Source organism: Tenrec ecaudatus, chromosome 6 (assembly GCF_050624435.1).
Source record: "Tenrec ecaudatus isolate mTenEca1 chromosome 6, mTenEca1.hap1, whole genome shotgun sequence".
Classification (NCBI taxonomy): domain Eukaryota; kingdom Metazoa; phylum Chordata; class Mammalia; order Afrosoricida; family Tenrecidae; genus Tenrec; species Tenrec ecaudatus.
Window position 1 is genome coordinate 53,914,479 of NC_134535.1, and position 23,318 is coordinate 53,937,796.

The 23,318-nt window shown below is 42.5% G+C and overlaps 1 pseudogene; it reads left to right on the forward strand.

The window, feature by feature from the left end:
* Positions 1–10,363: 10,363 nt before the first annotated feature.
* LOC142450813 (large ribosomal subunit protein eL34-like) lies at positions 10,364–10,769 on the forward strand (annotated as a pseudogene).
* Positions 10,770–23,318: the final 12,549 nt, after the last annotated feature.

Below are 23,318 nucleotides of genomic sequence, written 5' to 3' on the forward strand. Positions count from 1 at the left end.
TAGATGCTGAGTGGAGGACAAACCTACGAAGGCAAAGGCAGGAGAAGGCAAACCCACTGAGAGGCTACTCAATGATTCAGATGAAGAATAGCAGACACTAGGACCACAGTGGGCAGGGCATATTGTGGGATGTATTTTTTTATATCATTTTATTGGGGGCTCATACAACTCTTACTACAATCCATATATACATCAATTGTGTAAAGCACATTTGTACATTCATTACCCTCATCATTCTCAAAACATTTGCTCTCTGCTTAAGCCCCTAGCATCAGCTCCTCATTTTCCCTCTCCCTCCCCCCTCCCTCATGAATCCTTGATAATTTATAAATTATTATTTAATCATATTTTACACTGTCCGATATCTCACTTCACCCACTTTTCTGTTGTCTGTCTATTGGGAGGAGCCTATATGTAGATCCTTATAATTGGTTCTTCCTTTCTACCCCACCCTCCCAGTACCGCCACTCTCAGCACTTGTCCTGAGGAGTTCATCTGTCCTGGATTAGCTGTGTTTCCAGTTCCTATCTATACCAATGTACATCCTCTGTCTAGCCGGATTTGTAAGGTAGAATTGTGATCATGATAGTGGGGAGGGAGGAAGCATTCAGGAACTAGAGGAAAGTTGTATGTTTCTTCGTTGCTACACTGCACCCTGACTGGCTTGTCTCCTCCCTGTGACCCTTCCTGTGTTAGTCTGGGTACTTTAGAGAAACAAACCTACAGAAACTCATATGTATAAGAGACTGTGTTGGACAGGGTTCTCTAGAGAGACAAACCAGATTGCTAGTAATTATATATAAATATATTTATAAAGATAGATATATAATACAAGAAATGAACCATTAAATTATATACAGATAGATAATATAAGAAATTAACAGTTAAATTATAAAGCAATGAGACATTAGCAGTCCTTTAAGACTTGAAAGCCGCCAGTTGCCAGTCCCCTTCTGTAGAGAGAGCTGGGCTATATATATCCAGGCAGCAAACAGCAAGGCAGGTCCCCAACTGTCATCAACTGTCGGTCCCCAGCTCCAGAGATGAACATTCCAATCGTGTGGGCTTAAAGGGACCTCAACTTACAGTGACACAGTCCACAGGCTAGGCATCCCACAGGTAGTGTACCCCTTTAAACTGAGGCACAGAACAAGCAAGGTGAGGCTCACTGAGCCATTTATCCCTCTGCCCTTCAGTTAATCCTACTTGTGTTTATCGGCCAGGCTGGCACAATGAACTATTGCAGAGACTTTAAAAAAATCATTTTATTAGGAGCTCATACAACTCATATCACAATCCATACATACATTAATTGTATAAAGCACATCTGTACATTCATTGCCCTCATCATTCTCAAAACATTTTCTCTCCACTTAAACCCCTGGCATCAGGTCCTCATTTTTTACCCTCCCTGCCTGCTCTCCCCTCCCTCATGAACCCTTGGTAATTTATAAATTATTATTTTGTCATATCTTGCCCTGTCTGACATCTCCCTTCACCCACTTTTCTGTTGTCCGTCCCCCAGGGAGGAAGTCACATGTAGATCCTTGTAATTGGTTCCCCCCTTTCCAACCCACCCTCCCTCTGCGTTCCCAGTATCGCCACTCACATCACTGGTTTTGAAGGGATCATCCACCCTGGATTCCCTGTGTTTCTGATTCCTATCTGTACCAGTGTCCATCCTCTTATCTAGCCAGACTTGCAAGGTAGAATTGGGATCATCATAGTGGGGGAAGGGGAGGGAAGCATTTAGGAACTAGAGGAAAGTTGTATGTTTCATCGTTGCTACATCACACCCTGTCTGGCTCATCTCCTCCCCAAGACCCCTCTGCAAGGCGATTTCCAGTGACTTACAAATGGGCTTTGGGTCTCCACTTCGCACTCCCACCCTCATTCACTATGGTAAGATTTTTTTGTTCTGATGATGCCTGATACCTGATGCCTTCAACATCTTGTGATCACACAGGCTGGTGTGCTTCTTCCATGTGGGCTTTGTTGCTTCTGAACTAGATGGCCGATCATTTATCTTCAAGCCTTTAAGACCCCAGACACTATATCTTTTGATAACAAGGCACCATCAGCTTTCTTCTCCACATTTGCTTATGCACCCATTTGTTTTCAGCAATTGTATCATGGAGGTGAACACCCAATGATATGATTTTTTGTTCTTTGTTGCCTGATAACTGATCCCTTTGGCACCTCGTGATCACACAGGCTGGTGTGCTTCTTCCATGTGGACTTTGTTGCTTCTGAGCTAGATGGCCGCTTGTTTACCTTCAAGCCTTTAAGACCCCAGACACGGTATCTTTTGATAGCTGGGCACCATCAGCTTTCTTCACCACATTTGCTTATGCACCCGCTTTATCTTCTGTGGTTGTGTTGAGAAGGTGAGCATCATAGAATGACAATTTAATAGAAGAAAGTATTCTTGCATCGAGGGAGTACTTGATTAGAGGCCAATGTCCTTCTGCTACCTTAATACTAAACCTATAAATATATGCACATAGGTCTATTTCCACATCCTGATATATAAATGTTTACACATGTACATGCTTTTATTTAGACCTCTATAAATGCCCCTTTTCCTCTATTTCCTTTTACTTTCCTCTTATCCCACTATCATGTTCAGCTTTCACTAGGGTTTCAGTAATTCCTCTTGGTTACATTACCCTTGGTCACATCTTACCAGACCTCCTACACCCTCCTCACCACCAATTTGGATCACTTGTTGTTCCCTTGTCCCTGGGTTTGTTAATGCCACTTCTTTACCCCCAACCTCCCCCTATCCCATTTCCCTCTGGAACTGTCCGTCCCATTGTTTTTCCTCCAGATTGTTCATCCAGCCTATCTTATTTAGACAGAACTGTGGAGATAATAACATGCACCAAAACAAGACAGAGCAAAATCAGGCAACAATATACACCAAAACAACAACAACAAACCACTGGGAAAAAAAACCAACAAAAGAAATCACAACAAGAAAGAAAAGCTTGTAGTTAGTTCAAGGATCATTTGTTGGCCTTTAGTAGTGTTTTCCAGTCCAGTCTGTTGGGGCACCACGCCCTGGCCCCAAAGTCCACCTTCAGCATTGCTTGGGGACTTTGCCGCTCCATTCCCTTGCTGTTCTTTTGCACCCCCTTGGTGTTTTGCCTTGGTGAGGCTGCATCAGATTGGGTGCAATTCCCACACTGTGTCTCCGGTGCTGTCCTCTGTGCTTTGTCTTCAGCGATTGTGTCAGGAAGGTGAGCATTATGGAATCCCAGTTTAATAGAACAAAGTATTCTTGCATTGAGGGAGTACTTGTGGACGTCTAATGTCCATCTGCTACCTTAATACTAAGCCTATACATATATGCACATAGACCTATTTCACCATGCTCACATATCAATATATTTACGTATGTACATGCCTTTATTTAGACAGCCATAAAAGCCCATTGCCTCCTAGCTCTTTCCTCTATTTCCTCTTGTCTGCAGGCTGTATTTTGAGAGTAGAGCTGATTGACGGGTTAGTAGATGGAAGGTGCAGTATAAGAAGAATGGAAACTAGCAAGCTGGCAAGGTTTTGATCTAAGTACATAATTACAAGGATGGAGTTGAAAGATGTTTGGGGGAGCACCTGGGGACAGGGGCATATGAGCTGCTGTGTTGGTGGCGATACTAATTTGAAAATATCCTGGGTGGCACAATGGTTAAGTGCTCAGCTGCCAGCCAAACATGGAAGCTTTGAGCTCTCCAGGGACTCCAAAGATACTGGGTCATCTTTTCTTGTGCAGATTACGGCCTAGGACACCCTGCAAGTAAATTCTACTCTGTCATCTCAGGTCGCTATGAGTGAAATTGACTTGATGGCGCATAACACCAACAATAACAACTTTAACTTTGAAATACCTATTAGCCAAAAGGAACTAAAGAAGGCTGTAAACCATAGCTGCTTTAACTAACAGATCACAAGGATCAATCGAGAACCCCCTCCCCAGGGGGATAATGGGAAAATGGGGGAGGGGCGATGTAAGATATGGAAAAAATAGTTATAACTTATCAAGGATGCGTGAGGGAGAGTGGGTAGGGGAGGGAGGGGGAAGAAATGGGGAGCGGATATCAAGGACTCAAGTGGGAAGAGAATGCTTTCAAAATGACGATGGCGGCATATGCTCAAATATGCTTGACACACTGGAGGAATGTATGGATTGTGATAAGAGATTTAAGAGCCCCCAATGAAAGTATTTTTTTTTTTAAAAGGAACAACTTTAAGTAAGCCTTTTCCTATAGAAATGTGCTGTGGAAATTCTAAATAATCATAAAGTGTAACTTTATTCTCATGCAATTAAGGCAAGATATGGGAAGAGAGAGACATCTTTTCAGCATTCAGAAAACTTGAAAGGAGGCCAATGTTAATAACCTTCAATTTAACATTAGATTCCTTTATTATTTATGCAAACTTTATTAATCATCATAAAACCAAATAGTTATTAGAAATCACCTTGGGCTGAGAGCTTGGAGAATCATTTTTTTTACTTCAATAGATTTAAAATAAATATTTAATGTTGAGAATAGAGGCGCAGGGAGGCAGTGGAAAATGTGCATGACTCACAGAGCAGGCATCTGGGACTTTTTAATCAAACAGAAACCTTTTATCATAAAAATTCTTTGAGTTTTCCATGATTTTTTGAAGTCAGAGCATTTCCTAGGAATCATCTGATTAAACTGTAACGAGTCTAGCCAGGACACATAATATTATTTCTAATTTATGAATCTGGGAGCAGAAGAAGAGAGGATTCACAATGGAGTCGCTATGCTCCCAGAGACTCAATGGCTACACAGGGATTAGAAACTGCATTAAAAAAAAAATCAGAAAAGTCATTTTCTAGCTTAACTAAACTGCTTTCTTTCATTTCTCTTCTACAATAAACAAAAACATCCTTTTGCTCCCTCCCTTTAGTGTCTGCTACCATTATGGCACAAAAGAATCACAGGCAAAAGTTTTCCACACTAAGGAAGAGACTTGACCTCAGGCCAAGTATAGCTTAATTGTTAGTCTCTAGGTCTCAAGCTGTTGACAGACTCAGATTCTCCCCTCAAGAGGGGTGTGAAGGATGGGTCTTTCTTTCAGAGTCCCCTGTGGTTAGATTGGGTGGTCTTACAGCAAGGGTGGTAAGAGACGGGGTTTATCCGTGCCAAATTTTCAGTTTACCCTCTGCAGGTGAGGCACACCCACAGCAAAGAGAGCCATCCAACAAAGGTCTCTTGAACATTGGGCAAACATGTAACTAAAATTAGTGAGGCAATGAGTTCGGGTGACGTTAAGTCGGGAGCATAGGTTCCCAAACTGGTTTGGCCTACGGCTGGCTCTTCAGAAAAAAGTGACTCAGCACCTTCTTGGCAATGAGACACTTTGTACCATATAACCCAGGACCCTTGATGAAGTGTAGGGATGTGCTTTTGCAGCCTCTTCAGGTCGTTCCACTTTCTCCCAGGTGGAGACACTGATCTAGAGCGTTAATCATGAATGGAATTGTATTCCACCCAATGTGTATTCACTTGGCTGTGCGGTGATTCTCACTGGCTTCACAGTTATATACTGATGTAAGGTGGCAGTGATGCAATGACATCATCATGCCCCATCGTGTGATCTGATGTGATCGGCCCTGCTCTGATGTAAGGGGATTAGAGTGGGACCACACAGGTCTCAGTGCTGACGCTGATCTGACACAGGGTGATTTCCCTAGGGTGTGGCCCACATCCTTTTTATCTTACACAGGATAAAAGGAGACTTAGGGATTTGCCTAGGGATAAAGCGCCAAAGGCAGGCTGAGACCGGCAGAGGAAGGAATTGAAGTGGCAGACACAGGGGGAAGTGGGATGAGTGTCCTCTGTTCTCACTTTGTGGGGATTGCAATCCACAGCACAAATCAAAATGTCTATGAATTATTGAAAGGAAACCAATTTTCTCTGTAAACTTTCACCTAGATACAAATAAAAGTAAAAGATAGAAATAAAAAGAGAGAGAGGAACAGACAGATCTATGACAATCAAGAAAGCCAAGCCAGGAGGGACTGGAGCCTCGGAATCATGAGACACAGAGAGAAAGCCATCCTCTAAAGCCAGTACACCCTAAACCGTCAGAGAATAAATTCCTGTTTGCGAAAAGCATTCCCTTGTGGGATTTCTGCTAGAGCAGCAATAGTCAACTAAGATCGTGTTCTAAGAATATGTCTGGATGTGTTAGAGCCATGGTCGAAATTTATATGCCAAATTCTCTCCATCCATGATTCTAGCGACAAGGAACCTTACCTGGTAGTGCCAGTTAGAACAGTGCAAGGTACAGACTCTTCATGGTTAACCTTACATCACATGCCACTGTTTGTAACAATCACTGTGTGAGTTTATTGTGCCAACCTGGCTGATAAACACATGTGGGGTTGATTGAAGAGCAGAGGGATAAATGGCTCGGTGAGCCTGGCCTTTCTAGTTCTCGGGTCTCTTGCTTTGTGATGGTCGCACCAGGGAGCAGCTGCCTTAGTCAGTTCCCTGCTTCACCTGGCAAGGCTCACTTCCTGCAAGACATCCCTGAGAAGAAGCCGCATGGAGCTACCCTGATGCAGCCCTGGGTGCTGGAGCACCCATGTGGAGACCCCTGACAGCGCTGAGATGCTTACACATTCACTGATTCGACTTTCCTCCTGCAGTCGGCCTCATCGTGTGTGTTTTGTGAGATGGAGGAGGACTTTGTGGCTTGGTGTTGGACATATGGGTTAATGTTGGACTTGTGGGCTTGGGCAGCACTGGGTTGGGATGTTTTCTTGATGTGCACTTAACCTTTTTATATAAAACTGTCTCTTATATATGAGTTTCTGTAGATTTTTTTCCCTCTAAAGTACCCAGACTAATACACTGTCCATAGGTAGGGCCCTGGGTTACTAGAACTGTGCTTTGTGTCTGGAGGCCATCAAACTGTGACTGGCTGACTCACATAGAATAAGTGGTAAGAAGAGTCATTTTCTAGAAGAAAGGGAAGGGATACTGAGAAGACCATAGTGATACATGTTGGGCAACAAGTGACCAGAGACAGGTTACATAAATGGGCAGTCAGGTGTCAGGGAGGATTTCGTGAAGAAGCTGTTGTCTAGCCTGTGTAGTTTTGATAAATATGAGCGAAGTGTTGATGAATGAGTAGGTATTGACCGGCTGTTGATTTGTGAATTTGTAAACAGTCACAGGAGCATATTAGCATGGTCCAAGCAGAGGAAACAGTGTTTATGACAGTACAAAGGTGTCTGAGAGAGAAAGTGGCTTTTTGAGGGAACAAAAGCTGCTCAATAGGACCCTGGTATTATAGTAGCTACACACTGGGCTGCTATCCACAAGATTAATGGTTCGAAACCACCAGCTCCATGCTGGGAGAAAGATGGGGCTGTCTACTCCAGTTAAGGTCTCAGAAAGTCACTGGGGGAAGTTTTACTTTGCCCTCTAGGGTTGCTATGAGTTGGTGTGGTGATTACATAATTTTGTGTCAACTTGAAGATATAAAAGTGAAGGGTTGGAGTTCAGCCTGTCCATCAGGTGGCAGCTTGATGACCTCATTTGGAGGAGCCACCGAGATAAATGGCTCTCCGGGAGGTGTGTGTGTGGGGGGGGTGTCACTCTCTTTCTGCTGTCATGTTCATGCTGTCGAGCTGCTCCACATTGAGGCCCGAACGAGCCCCGGGGCTGTACCTACCACCACTGGATCTACACGACTTTGCACCCACTGACTGGTGATGTTCCTACATTCTGCATCATGGCATGTAGTTTCATGAGTTTGAAGAGGGTCTTATGGGCTAGTATTGGACTTATGAACTTGAGTTGGACTGGGCTGGGATGTTTTATTGATGCATAATTACTTAATAATATAAAGCTCTCTCTTACACATATAAGAGTGTCTCTGGATTTATTTCTCTAACTGGACCTAACACCATCAAAGAGACCGGTAGGCAAGAAATTAGAGCTCTTTACACCATGATCTGTGCCCCACAAAAATGACATGCTCAAATCCTAACCCCTGTTACTGGTGAATGTGATCTGATATGGAAATAGTCTATGCAGATGTAATTATTTACATGAACACGAGATCATACTAGAGTAGTCTGGGTCCTGATCTACTCTGACTGATGCCCTTATCCCAAGAGGAGAAGAATCACAGACATACCCAGAGGAAAGACAGCCACATGAAGACAGAGGTGGAGATTGGAGTTGTGCGGAGGGTGGGGTGGAAAGGGGGAACCGATTACAAGAATCTCTATATAATCCCCTCTCTGGGAGATGGACAATAGAAAAGTGGGTGAAAAAAGACATTGGACAGTGTAAGACATGACAAAATAATAATCATTTATAGATTATCAAGGGGGAGGGAGGGGGAAAACGAGGAATTGGTACCAAGGGCTCAAGTAGAAAGCAAATGTTTTGAGAATGATGATGGCAACAAATGAACTCATGTGCTTGACACAATGGATGGATGGATGGATTGTGATAACAGTTGTACGAGATCCAATAAAATGATTTTAAAAATAAATAAATAATGGGGGGCCAATTAGACAATCATCAGTGTGTCCGAAATATGAGGAATAGTTAGATGACTTCTCGGGACATATTCTGCTCATCTTTGAAAAATCCCTTTCCACTTCCATTGAACTTCCAGCAATTTTTCTGACTATATTCTAGCCCTTCACACATATTCAGGAATTGTGTAATTCGTTCATATTATCTGTGGGAATCTGGGGAATAACATAAAGCTGAAGCAGATGACAGCATGCCACTCTCTGGTTGTTGACTCCCTTTCTCCTTATGCTATTTGCTTATTGACTGAAGTAACAAACACCAGAGGATGAAAATGTAGCATCCTTCTGGGGCTACCAAAGGCTGTCACCCTGAATTAGACTTCCAGGCTCCAGAAGGGTGCGACTATAAATTTGTTGCTGTAAGCATCAAGTTTGTTGGGCTTTGTTATAGTCGTTTTAGGAAACCAAGATACATTAAGTGGGATGCTACCTGCTGAATTTACATGAGCTAACCTGTCATATTTATTGAACACTTTTTAAATGTCAGTCCTGGAGCTGGCACCAAGGGCGCAAATAGAAAGTAAATGTTTAGAACATAATGATGGCAACATATCTACAAATATGCTTGATACAGTTGATGTATGGATTGTTATAAGATGAGAGCTCCCAATAAAATGATCTTTCAAAAAAAGTCATCTTCTGCATTTCACATGTATTAGCTCATTTAATTCTCACATCATCTCTATGAAGTAAACACAGCGACATAAATTTATTTAACTATTGATATAATGTGTTTTTTTATTGGTGACCACCCAGTCAGAATATATTACTGAACACTAACCACTGTATGTATCAACAGCTATCAGTTCAGTGAGCATTCTTATTCCCTTGTTTTATTAAATGAGTGAGTTGAGGCATAGGCTCATTACGTTAGCCAAAACCATTAAGTAGATAGGAGAGGAAACGGGTTTCCAACCAAAGGGGTCCTGCTCCAGGCTCACGTGTGTTTAAGGAAGGGATATGAAGTGAATTCTTTAGAAACAGAGCAGGAGAGAGTGTAAGCGTCAAAGACAAGGCCTGGCTCTGTCTGTGTTCCTCATTGTACGCTCAGTGTTAGTCTAGGCATTGTGTGAGTTCTCAAATATGCTAACTGAATCAATGGCCAAAAAAATCATTGGAAATTTGAGCAGAGTAAACATTAAGGCTGAGGCAGTAATCAGGATGAGACAACAAAGGCTTGAACTCAGACACCTGCAGAGATTTGCAAAGTGGGCACCAATTGGAATATTAAAAATACTTGATAGATTTTTAGGGACTCTTTGAATGTGAGTAGTGAGTGCCAGGTTTCTCATTTGACTGATGAGCAGGGGTGTATGTTGGCATTTACTGTGATTGGAAATACAAGGAAAAGAGTGGATGGTTATTGATTGTGAAGTAAGAACTCAATTTTACACATGTGGACTAGCTGCCTAGGAGATAATTCAATAAATGGATTTGAAACCTGAGAAAGACCAGCTCTGTGAATAATCAGGTTTTAAACCAAACTCACTGCCATCACGTCAGTTCGGATTCTCAATGACTGGAAGGACAGAGAAGGACGCTTCCTGTGGGTTTCTGTAAATCTTTACAGGAGGCGAAAGCCTCGTTTACTCCTGCAGCACAATCGCATAACCCACTGTGTGCCAGCAGGGCTTCATGCAGGCAGGGGCTCCAGCAAGCAGAGGCGGGAGCAGTGGTGGGATTCAGCCGGTTCAGCAGAACCGATATCTAATTTCTTGTTGAGTTTGGCGAACTCGTTAAAATGGCACTTGTGCTCTTTGACCTCTGAACTCTCCGGCGCCTTCTTCCTCTTCCGGAGACGCTGTGTGGAGGCATTCAAAATGGTTCAGCGTCTGACCTACCGGCGTAGGCTATCCTACAATACAGCCTCTAACAAAACTAGGCTGTCCCGTACCCCTGGTAGCAGAATGGTTTACCTGTATACAAAGAAGGTTGGGAAGCGCCGAAATCTGCATGTGGCGTGTGCCGAGGCCGATTTCGAGGGGTCCGTGCTGTGAGACCCAAAGTTCTCATGAGGTTGTCCAAAACCAAAAAACACGTCAGCAGGGCTTATGGTGGGTCCATGTGCGCTAGATGTGTCTGAGACAGGATGGAGCGTGCTTTCCTTATCGAGGAGCAGAACATCACTGTGAAAGTGTTGAAGGCACAAGCACAGAGTCAGAAAGCTAAATAAATACAAACGAGGCTTGTTTGAATAATAATAAAAACAAAGGGCACTTGTAATCAAGGTTCTCTCTAAGATAGGTGACTGGGCAGTCACCTAATTTGGAAACCACAATTTACATTCCTTACACTTTTTTTTTTTAACCTTCAACTGTCATCAGCATACCCTAAGTACCCATAGTAATGTTCATTCCACCCACAGGTACTAAAACATTAAATGGATCTACGCTTGTAACATTCAGTCATTGCATAAAACTCGTTACACTTTTGATGAGATGCCACATTTTCATCCTCTGGTGTTTTTTACTTCAGTCAATAAGCATATAGCATAAGGAGAAAAGAGGTCAACAACCAGAGAGTGGCATGCTGTCATCTGCTTCAGCTTTATGTTATTCCCCAGATTCCCACAGATAATATGAATGAATTACGCAATTCCTGAATATGTGTGAAGGGCTAGAATATAGTCAGAACAATTGCCGGAAGTTCAATGGAAGTGGAAAGGGATTTTTCAAAGATGAGCAGAATATGTCCCGAGAAGTCCTCTAACTGTTCCTCATATTTCAGACACACTGATGATTGTCTAATTGGCCCCCCTTTATTTATTTATTTTTTAAAAATAATTTTTTTGGGTCTCGTACAACTCTTATCACAATCCATCCATCCATCCATCCATCCATCCATCCATCCATCCATTCATCAATTGTGTCAAGCACATGAGTTCAATTGTTGCCATCATCATTCTCAAAACATTTGCTTTCTACTTGAGCCCTTGGTACCAGCTCATTTTCCCCCTCCCTCCACCTGCCCTTGATAATTTATAAATTATTATTATTGTCATGTGTTCCACTGTCCAATGTCCAATTGGACCCACTTTTCTGTTGTTCATCTCTCAGGGAAGGGGCTATATGGAGATCCTTGTAATTGGTTCCCCCTTTCTGCCCCATCTTCCCTCCACCCTTCGGATATCACCACTCTTAGCATTGGTCCTGAAGGAATCATCTGCCCTGGATTCCCTGTGTTTCCATTTCCTATCTGTACCAGTGTACATCCTCTGGCCTAGCCAGACTCGTAAGGTAGAATTGGGATCATGATAGTGGGGAGAGGAAGCATTAAAGAACTAGAGGAAAGTTGTATGTTTTATCATTGCTACACTGCATTCTGACTGGCTCTTCTCCTCCCTGCGATCCTTCTGTAAGGGGATGCCCAGTTGCCTATAAACGGGCTTTGGGTCCCCACTCCGCACTCTCCCTCCTTCACAATGATATGTTATTTTTTTCTTTGGTGCCTGATACCTGAGCCTTTCAACAACTCATGATCACACAGGCTGGTGTGTTTCTTCCATGTGGGCTGTGTTACTTCTGAGTTAGATTGCCGCTTGCTTATCTTCAAGCCTTTAAGACCCCAGATGCTATATCTTTTGTTAGCTGGGCTCCATCAGCTTTCTTCACCACATTTGCTCATGCACTGGCTTTGGGAAGGTGAACATCATGGAATGCCAGTTGAATAGAACAAAGCGTTCTTGCATTGAGGGAGTGCTTGAGTGGAGCTGACCTAAAGCAATGGGCTCTTACTCCTACAGTGAAAAGCTGGTTATGGAAAAATCACACAGCTGAGGATGGTAGGATAAAAGCAAAGAATATTGTTAGTGATGACTCCAATCAAGAAGCAATATGGAAATATCTTAAATAAAAGCTTTATTATTCTTTGTATAATGTTAATTTTTTCACTAATATTATAAAACTCTATTTTTAAAAACATAACATAATCTAGTTTTGTGTACTCTTTAATCATTCTTATTTAAGTATTAACTATATGAAATGATAAGCTACCTTACAGTATATCACTTTTTATAATACTTGCAAAGGTCATTAGGTCAGTGAACTGGTTGTTAAAATATTTGAATCCCAGCCTGGGCTGGAGGAGGATTCCTGGGAGAGAGGGGAGGAGTCCCAGAGGAGAAGGGGAACCAGTGGCCAGCGGTGGCTAAATGAGACTGTTGTCAGTAGAGCCTGAGTTTGTAGGCAGACCAGTATGTGTGGTTTTCAGATTTTCTCCAGCAGCACTGAACAACCTGGAGCTATGTGTGGACAATGTTGGGTTGGGATTGATTAGGGTTTTGCTGGGTAGGAGTGGAAGCCTGTAGTCTAGGGAATCAGGACAGTTACAGGAATTGCTATGTGATGGACCCAAGGTACTGGCAGATAGGGTGGGGTGTGGGTAAAGGGGGGACTTGATCAGGTCCTGGATGTGAGGTGTCAAGGATGTAAAGAAGCGTGTGGTGACCATGGAGGATTCAGGGGGCTGTATAGAGCATAGTAAACAGAACGGAGTGTTGATTTCAGATCCAGGAGGTGACAACATCTGAACGCCTAGGAATAGGTCATAAACATGAATTTAGTACCAAAGGGAACAGGCTTTGGAGCTTGCCAAGGTGGGAGGGTCAGCAGTGACAATGGCAATGAGCAGCTGGGAGGGAGAAGGGACAGGTGAGCTAGTTGATGAGTTGCTAACTTGAGTGAAATGGAAGATACTAATTCACGAGAGTGTAGTGGGGGAAGGGCAAACTATTGGGTGGGGTTAATGCATAGTTTAAAATGTTGAATACAAAGTTGATGATCTGAAATGTAAACACCACCTAATTTAACCTTAAAATTTGTTATTAAACAACAACAAAAAAGAAAGTGACTCTTTTACTAAAGATCTGCACTTTACTGGTCTTCCTGATCTGGACCTCCTGGAGTTCCCACTTCAATGCCAGCCTTCCATCATAAACCACAGCAGCCAAATCTGTCCATTGGGACTGTGCTGGCCAGTTTCTATAGAGACTGAAGTTTGGAGTGAGTTGTGAGCAGTTATGCAAAGAATGCTTGCTGGCAGGAGCCTGCTGTTATAGGAGACATCTATCTGTGTCTAGTACACAATTCCCTTCGGGAAAGTCAAGGCTAAACTGGTTCTTCAGAGCATTTGGTGAACCAAAGAAAAGAGTGTAGGCATATTATTTGGTGCCACTCCTTAAGTCAGTTGGATGGACAGATAACAGATTCTGGCTGTGTCCAGATGCAAACTGTGTGGCCTTCACAGGTTGGAACACAGGTTCACCTATTCAGGTCTGCCCAGAGAACAAACTATAATTATGACTCTTGTTTCCGACAGGGCTTCTGAGCAGAGGAATATGATGGGAAATAATGCAGATTCGAAGTGGGGGGCTTCTGTGTAGTATGGATCATGAGGATTAAACTTTACTTCTTCTGGTTATTCATGTTACTCCAAAATCTGAAACAACTGTAACAAGTCTATCCTGAACATTTCTCACTGCCATTACAACCTGCTAACTTCCTTAGACCCTTTCATTGTGAATTTTGTTTGGGAGTTCTCTGTCACCATTGTGATGGCTTAGACTCTAGAGGTCAAGTAGAACCTACTAAGACGGCACATAGGCCTTGGGAGAGATAGCTGTTATCCTTTGGACGCCATTTTCTTCATTTTGTTTAAGCTTGCTTGCATTCTCATCCATACGCACTGTCGGATAGAACTCCCCCCTGTTTGAACTGTACAGAACCCAAAGTCCTACTTATACAGCAGACAGTCTCGATTGAAAAAGAAAGAAAAAGCAAACCCTGAAATCCCAATCCCCGGATGCAGTGCCCTTGAGGTCATGTTGCTTGGGGGCAATCCCAGGTGCTGCAGAGTGTCCCTGCACTCCAGAGGGTTGTCAAAGCTGAGCTCTTTCAGAAACAGCACTAGCCTCTCGTCCCAGGTGCCTCTGGCTAGGTTTGAACTGCTAATGTTTCAGTTCATAGTCAGTACCATTTGGACCATTCAAGGAACTGACTTAACTTGAACCAGCAAGCACTCACTTAATTTCCCCTGTTTCTCTACTTAGCTGTTAAGTGATTGCTTGGCTTTTTACTTTTTCATTTGTCTGGTGTTGAATCTTGCTTCCATCTTTCACACATAATATATGGCCTTGGGAAAATATAGAGCTTTTATGGATGTCAATTTCCTTCATGTTAAAGCATTGATAATAATAGGATCTAACTTTCGAGTAATTTTGGAGATTCAATGAGGTATCCTATGCAAACTATTTAGTACAATGCCTAGCAACCAGCAAGAATTCAATAGATGTCTCTAATTTTTATTTTGTTATTTTCTACCTGAATTTTTTCACATTGTCTTTATAGGCAGATATCTGATTTATGTTTATTAGCCCACTAGGAACAGAGTGTTTACCTAATTATGAATCATGCTGTTTCCTATAGGTGGTTATTTTACATGTGTACGTAGAAACAGGAAAATCTTGCTTAGTGTGTCTGAGTAACCTGGCTTCACTTGATGCGTACATTTAAGGGTGGGGGAAGGGATGGTTGGGTTATGAACCTGAACTTCCATTGCTCAGCTGCATCTGCGCAGGAAGTCATTGACTACATCTCAGACGCTGGTGACCTTTTGTTTCTGACGCATCTCAGCACATGCCATCATGAAACTATAACATTGGCAAATGGACATAGAATTCATTTCCCAGATTTAACAGTGTATGAGTTTGAATTCTTTGAGCACTAATCTCTCCAAGTAGGACAAGTCCTGATTGCAAATTATTTAGTCTACTAACAATTTAGGAAGTGGGAATGTTTAGCTACTCAGGTGTTTGGGAAACCCGACCATGCACATGTTCACAGAATCTCAGCTGGGTTCCTCTGGTTTAGTTGAGGTTATAGGCAAACTTACAAGATGTGTGGTTGTCATTCATCAACAAGAGGCTCCAACGAACAGACGCTTTGCAGACAACAGAATAAAATATTCCTCAGCCCTGCACCATCCTCCTCATCAGGGAAACGCTTGCTTGGGTCCATGGTTGGGAGTGTTGTGCCAATTCATTTCACGGAGGGTTGCTTTTCTCTTCACGGACCTTGCTTTCCAAACATATGAGGGAGCTTCACAGCGTTCATGGAACAGTAGACGTAAAAGACAATAGAATGTTTCCATAAACATTTGGAAGCCACCTCATATGCCCTGTACTAGTGATTGCCCAAAGTGTGCGAGTCAAACTCTTATCATGCGTGTTCTACAGAGGGTCCTAGGTGTAGGTAGCTAAGGTGGGTTTGCTTGTTGTTCCGGTAGTCTATGATATATTCAATATTCCTTGTCAATATAACAATTCAAACGCAAACTAACTTTTAGAAAGCACTAATGACAAAGCAGGAAGCCGCACAGCTTGGTCTGCTGTCTGAGGTCATCACGCCATTCATCAACATACGCTGGTCACCTACTGTGTGCTGCCTACTGTGTGCTAACCACTGGGACCAGGACAGAGGACACACAGATGGATGTGATACTATCGGTGTCCGTATGCTGGTCTAGGAGCAGGTAATTCCTATGTAGGGTGAAGATTTATGGTGAGAACAGAACGTATGACTTATTCATTCATCCACCAACCTATGCTTTGATTTAACTAATATTTATAGAACATATGATCATATATGAATCAGACAATAAGCCAGGTCACTTCACAATGGAAAATGCACACATTTTCTGCCTTCCTAAAATTTGTTACAACCGTAGTAGAGATCAATAATTAAACAAATTTATAGTACTTTTTGGTGAATGCAAGGAAGGGAACCCATTTATAGTAAGCACACTAAGGTATGTACAGTAGTACAATATGAGGAAAGGGGCTAGATTAATGAAAGTTAGATGCTTAGTCAGAATTTATTTTTTTGCCTAAGACTGCAAAGGTCTGAAGTCCCAAGTAAAAGAGCTCCATTCAGATGGACGGCAGAGAAGAGGGGGAAGGGAGACTCCGGATAGGGCAAGATACGACAAAATAACAATCTGTGGATTATCAAGGGCTCATGAGGGAGGGGGGAGCGGGGAGGGAGGGGGAAAAAAAGAGGACCTGATGCAGAGGGCTTAAGTGGAGAGCAAATGCTTTGAGAGTGATTAGGGCAAAGAATGTACAGATGCGCTTTATACAATTGATGTATGTATATGTGTGGATTGTGATAAGAGTTGTATGAACCCCTAAAAAAAATGTAAAAAAAGAAAAGAAAAAAAAGAGCTCCATTCAAAAGGACTCATTATGTGGACTGCACTTTTTGACACTTCTGTTGTTAAATGGATCTGTCCCTAAGCAATTAGGAACACAAATAAAAGCACAAGCAGCAATAGAAATATAGTTGATGACAAGTGGAAGAAAACGTAAGTATTAGGCTTCGGACTTTGAGTAACTGCAGATACAAATATCTGAGATTTTTTTTAAAAGATCGTTTTATTGGGGGGTCTCTTACAGCTCTTATACAAATCCAAACATCAATTGTATCAAGCACATTTGTATATATATTGCCATCATTATTTTCTAAACGTGTACTTTCTATTTGAGCCCTCCCTCCCCCTCCCCCTTGTGACTCCTTGATAAATTATTATTTTCATATCTTTCGTGTGTGTTTAAATTCTTTTTTATTTCTTATCACAATCATTCATCCATTGTGTCAAGCACATTTGTACACATTTTGCCATCATCATTTGCAAAGCATTTTCTTTCTACTTGAGCCCTTAATATCAGCTCCTCGTTTTTTCCTTCTCCCTCCCCTGCCCTTCCTCCCACATGAACCCTTGATAAGTTATAGATTATTATTTTCATATCTTACACCAATCACTGTCTCCCTTCACCCTTGGTTTCTTACACGTCTACCCCCACCTTTCTCCTACTCACCTGGTATCATTACTCCAATTTCTGTTCCTGGGGGGTTTATCTGACTTGGTTTCCATGTGCCCTGAGCTCTTATCTGTACCTGTGTGTGTACATGCTCTGGCCTAGCCTGCAGTGAAAGAAAGGATTAGGGTCATGATAATGTGGGCTGAGGAAGACTCAAGGAACCAGAGGAAAATTGTGTGTTTCAGATGCTATACTTCACCCTGGTTGACTCATCCCTTCCTTGTGACCCTTCTGGGAGGGGCTGTCCCAATGTCTACAGATGGGATTTGGGTCTCTGCTCTGACTCCCTCATTCTCAACAGTACATTTGTTTGTTTGGGGTCTTCTGGTGCCTGTTACCTGATCCCATTGACACCACTTGATCGCACAGGCTGGTGTGCTTCTTACGTGTGGGCGTGTTACTTCTCTGCTAGATGGCCGCTTGTTTAACCCCAAGCCTTTAAGACCCCAAGCCTTTAAGACCCTATCTTTTGATAGCTGGACACCATAAGCTTTCTTCACCACATTTGCTTTTGCATCCAATTTGTCTTTAGTGATCATGCTGGGAGGGTGAGCATCACAGAATGCCAAGTTGTTAGAACAAAGTGTTCTTGCCTTGAGCAGAGGCCCAGAGTCCATCCACTTCCTCAATGTATTGCCATGTAAATATATGTACCTATGCCAATGCCTCTATTTGTATGAATAAATATATTTACATAAGTGCACACTTATGTAAAACCCGAGACTTTAAAAAATCATTTTATTGGGGGCTCATATAGCTCTTATCACAATCCATCTATCCATCCATCCATTGTTTCAAGCACGTTTGTACATATGTTGCCATCATCATTTTCAAAACATCTTTCTACTTGAGCCCTTGGTATCAGCTCATTTCCTCCATCCCTACTTTTCCTCTCTCATGAACCCTTGATAATTTATAATTGTCTTTTTCATGTCCTACACTGACTGCTGTCTCCCTTCACTCACTTTTCTGTTGTCTGTTCCCCTGGGAGGGGGTTATATATTGATTATTGTGATAAGTTTCCCCTTTCTCCCCCCACCTTCACCTTCCCCTCCTGGTATTGTTACTCTCATTATTGGTCCTGAGTGGTTTAGCTGTCCTAGATTCTCCATGTACGTGCTTTGGTCTAGCTGGATTTGTAAGATTGAATTGAAGTCATGATATTGGGAGGAAAGAATCATTAAAGAATAAGAGGAAAGTTGTATGTTTTGTTGGTGCTATACTTTACCCTGACTGGCTTGTCTCTTCCTTGTGACCCTTCTGTAATGGGATGTCCAATTGTATACAGATGGGCTTTGGGTCTCCACTCTGCATTCCCCCTCATTCACATTGATATGATTTATTGTTCTGGGTCTTTGATGCTTGATACCTGGATTCCATTGACACCTCGTGATCACACAAGCTAGTGTGCTTCTTCCATATGGACTTTGTTGTTTCTCAACTAGATGACTGTTTGTTTATATGTAAGCCTTTAAGACCCCAGATGCTATGTCTTTTGCTAGCTGGGCTCCATCAGCTTTCATCATCACATTTGCCTATGTACCCATTTTGTCTTCAGTGATTGTATAGGGAAGGTGAGTATCATAGAATGCTGGGTTAATAGAAAAAAGTGTTCTTGCATTGAGGGAGTACTTGAGTAGAGGCCCAGTGTCCCTCTGCTGCCTTAATACTTAACATATAATATATGTACATAGATCTATTTCCCTATCCTTATACATAAATATATTTACATATGTACGTGCCTGTGTTTAGACCTATAAATGTCATTTGCCTCCTAGTTCTTTCTTCTATTTCATTTTACTTTCCTCTTGTCCCACTATCATGCTCAGCCTTCTTTTGGGTTTCAGTAATTCCTCTTGGCTACATTGCCCTTGATCAAGACTCACCTGGCATCCTACGACGTCCTCGTCATGAATTTGAGATTACTTGTTGTTCCCTTTTCCCTGGGTTTGTTAACACCCCCCTCCCATTCCTTTCTCCTACCTCCTCCTCTCCCTTGTCCCCCTGAAACTGTTGGTCCCAGTTGTTTTCTCCTCCAGATTGTCTATCCCACCTGTCTTATCTAGCTAGACCTGCAGAGATAAGAATATGCACCAAAGGAAGACGGAGCAAAATAAAACAACAAAATAAAAGAAAAAAAGCAAAACCACCACCACCACCAACAACAAACGTCAACAGCAAACAGAAAAGCTTATAAATAGTTTGTTAGACTTTGGGAGTGTTTTCCGGTTGAGTCTGATAGGGTCCCACAACCTGGCCCCAAAGTCTATTTTTGGAGTATCCGGACACTTCATTGCTTTTGCTCCCCTTGCTGCCCTGTTGTACACCCTTAGTGTTTCGCCCCAGTGTGGTGGAGTCAGATTAGGCACAATTCCTGCACTGTGCTTCCAGTGTTGTAGCCCATAGCGCTATGGGTCAGTGAGGGACATTGTGCCTTGTGGTGGGACCAGCCCTATGCTCCTCTCTGTGCCTTGGCAGCTCTGAGCAGGAATATTGTCCTTGAGGCTTGGTGGGCCAGGATGTGCTCCACTCTCCTTCCCTAGTCATTAGCTCCTGTGTGCTCTCATCAGACATTCCCTTCTCCCTGAGCTGTAGCTTCAGTGCTGTCCTCTGAAATTTGTTCTTAGGCTGGTGGAGGTGGGTGGAGGGGAGAGGGTGTCCATGTAGTTGGGATTGGGGCTGGCAGAGAATTCTTTACAATGTGCAGGTTATCACTAAAAATAGGAAATAGCATTAATGACAGGAAACAACCCTCAGAAAAGTTATTTGGATATAGACAACATGATGGCAGAAGGTGCAAATCTGGACTAGAATTTGGACAGAGCTTCTTTTTGCAAGGTTCTGGTTAATGGCCCAACATCTTAGAGTGGACAGAATGCATATCTATACTTATTTATAGCTTATTGCACATTTCTGCTTAACCTTATTACACACACACACACACACACACACATATTACTGTATGGGGTTGTTTGCCCTCAAATCTTGTCTTATTTTAAAAATCAAGTTTAAACCCCACCCTCCCGCCCCCCACTTAAAAATTTTTTTCAGGTGCTTCTTATATACCTAATCTTCCAGAGACTGATGTTTCAGAACCTCTGTACTGGGTTAATTGTATGCTTTCTCATTTATCTCCACCTCTAGGTGTCCCACTCATGTCAAAATTTAAAAATCAGCATGCACTAATATTGATTCAAGTTTCTTATTTTCTTCCCTTGTCACATCCTTTTTTCTTTCATCTCTTCCATAATTTTTCAAAGAATCTTAAATTTCTCTGACATGGATACATTGTGATCAAGTTGTCCAAACCCTGCTGTGAGATAACAGAGAATAAAAAAACTAAATAATTCAGAGAAATCACTTAGCTCATTAGCTCAAGAACTTTCCCTGGAAGTTTTGGTGTCAGGTCCCAATTCACGACCCCTCCCTCCCCCGCCCCCTATGTGCATTCTGCCCTCCATTCATACCCACATACCTTTTAGCTCTGTGACCGCCATGTTGGTTCCTGTACCAGGAGGCAACTCAAAAGCCACATGCCCCACATGGATTAGGCCTTGAACTTGGCATGTGGTAGATCACCTATGTGGTACAAGCTGTATAACCTTCTGTGTGGTCTTGAATGGATTTGTGAGTTTGAGGCAGGAATAAGGGGGATGACACAGACACACTCTTTGGCTCTTCCTGAAGACTATGACTACATCAGTAATGTCTGACATTTTGACTCAACTTTTCAGATTGAGCAGTACTTGAGTATTTAGCTATGCACCCCAAGTAGCACAGAACGTTGAGTACTTGAGTACTAACCATAGGTGGCAAATAAAAATCATCCCAAAGGTGTCTCAGGAGACAGGCTTGGCAATCTGCTTCCGAAAGTGTCTGTCTTGAAAGCCCTATGGCAACCGTTTGAGCTAGTCACACACACACGCACACGAACGCACACGCACACACACACTTAAAAAAGTTGGCGATGTTACATTTCAGAAAGTATAAACTTGCTCATGTTCCTGTAGACAGCAAGCAATACTAGAATTTGAATCCTTTTAGTTGAGCATCTCTTGGTTCCTACCAGGACCTGGCACGCCTCTTCTATAAAGAGTTGTTCAGAAAATGTTGCTATTTGTACATTATAAGTAAAGGGACCAGTCCTGCGGTTTTTGGATTTTTTTAAATAAAAATTTTAAATAATATCATAAAACATGTTATTTAAAATAATTATTGTGGGAAAGTTGAGAATATGAAATGGATAAGTACAAAGTTGGTTGCAACAGGGGAAAGGTGCCTATACTGATCTCTATTACTTCCCTGCCTCCCACTCTCTGGTCCCCGGAATGCTATTGACAACACTGGATTAGTGTTCTTTGCCATAGGCGTCCACTTGATCCACAACACACATGAAAGGCCGATCTAGAGAGAGTGCCATTCTTCCCCCGTGAACCAAACCCGAGTTCTTCTCCCAGCAAACAACGGGACCACCTTATATGTTCACCTTCTAGTTCTTTCTTATGGGATATAAGCAAATGTGTATCTATCTTTTTTCTTCTTTATGTTGAACAAATGGATATAATTTATATTGGTGAATTTAGTCAGTTTCTCCAACCTTCCTTTGGAGTCCCAGAGATGAGAAGCAACATCTTTGTTAAGGACTTTCAAAAACAGTAACTCTGGAGCGGTGTCAAACCAGCCCAGTTTGCTGACATCACGGGGTTTTCTGGTGCATGGAACTTGTAATGCTAACTCTGACAGTTCAGGCAAACTGGAGTGATTGCCACTGAAGCTACTGGGTCACGAGAATGGACCCCTGGGGATTGCTAGCCAGGTGGGTTAGGCAGGGTTCTCCAGAGAAACAAAACCAGGACACTGATAATTTTATATGTATTTATATAGATAGATAACATCAGAAATAATCAGTTAATCTATAAAATAGTGCAAATGGCTCAGTGCAATTCACTTCAGGGAGACAGCTAATACACTGGCGGTCCTTGCAGTCTTGAGGGCTGCCGCGTAGTCCTCTGTAGAGCGATTCAGGCTATCCCGGCATGGGCAGCAAACAGCAAGGCAGGTCACCAACAGTCAGCCAGATGACAGGGTCCGACAGTCCCCAGCTCAAGAGATGTACATTCCAGTAGTGTGGCGAAGCAGGTCTTGAAGGATCCTTAAATTACAGTGACACAGTCCATGGTTAGGTGTCCCACAGGTAGTGTAGCTTACAAATGGAGGCACAGAACAAGCTAAGGCAGCCGCTCATTGGTCTGATCACCAAAGAGCAAGAGAGAGAGAGAGAGAGAGAGAGAGAGGCAAGGCTTGCCAAACCATTTCTCTCTCTGCCCTTCAACTAATCTCATGGGTGTTCATTGTCCACGTTGGCACAACACACCTACCTATCACAAAGTCACTATGTGACTTCTAGCCCTGTGGTGAGGTGGATTGCAGCTAGTTGAAGGAGTCTAGTTAAAACTGCTTTTTCATTTGTGATCTTGAATTTTACCTGAAACTCAAGGCCGGAGGTAGCCACATTAGAGAGGTTGGGAAGCATTCTCTTTTTAAAGTGTAGTTGAGGAAATGGGTGCTATCGGTCTCTTTTCTTCTAGTTTTAAAGCTGTCTTTAAGGTTATCTAACAGATAAGCCTGTCCGTTCTGCTGAAGACAATCTTAAAAACGAATGCAGCAGCACACTGACATGAAGCCATTGGGAATTAAAGTCAGATTCAAGAGAGGATGTGGACTGAGGCTGCTATTACTGATGTTCGATGGATCTTGGCTGTAAGCAGAGAATACCAGAAAGATGTTTACTTGTGTTTCATTGACTCTGCAAACGCATTTGACAGTGTGGGTTATACAATCTATGGA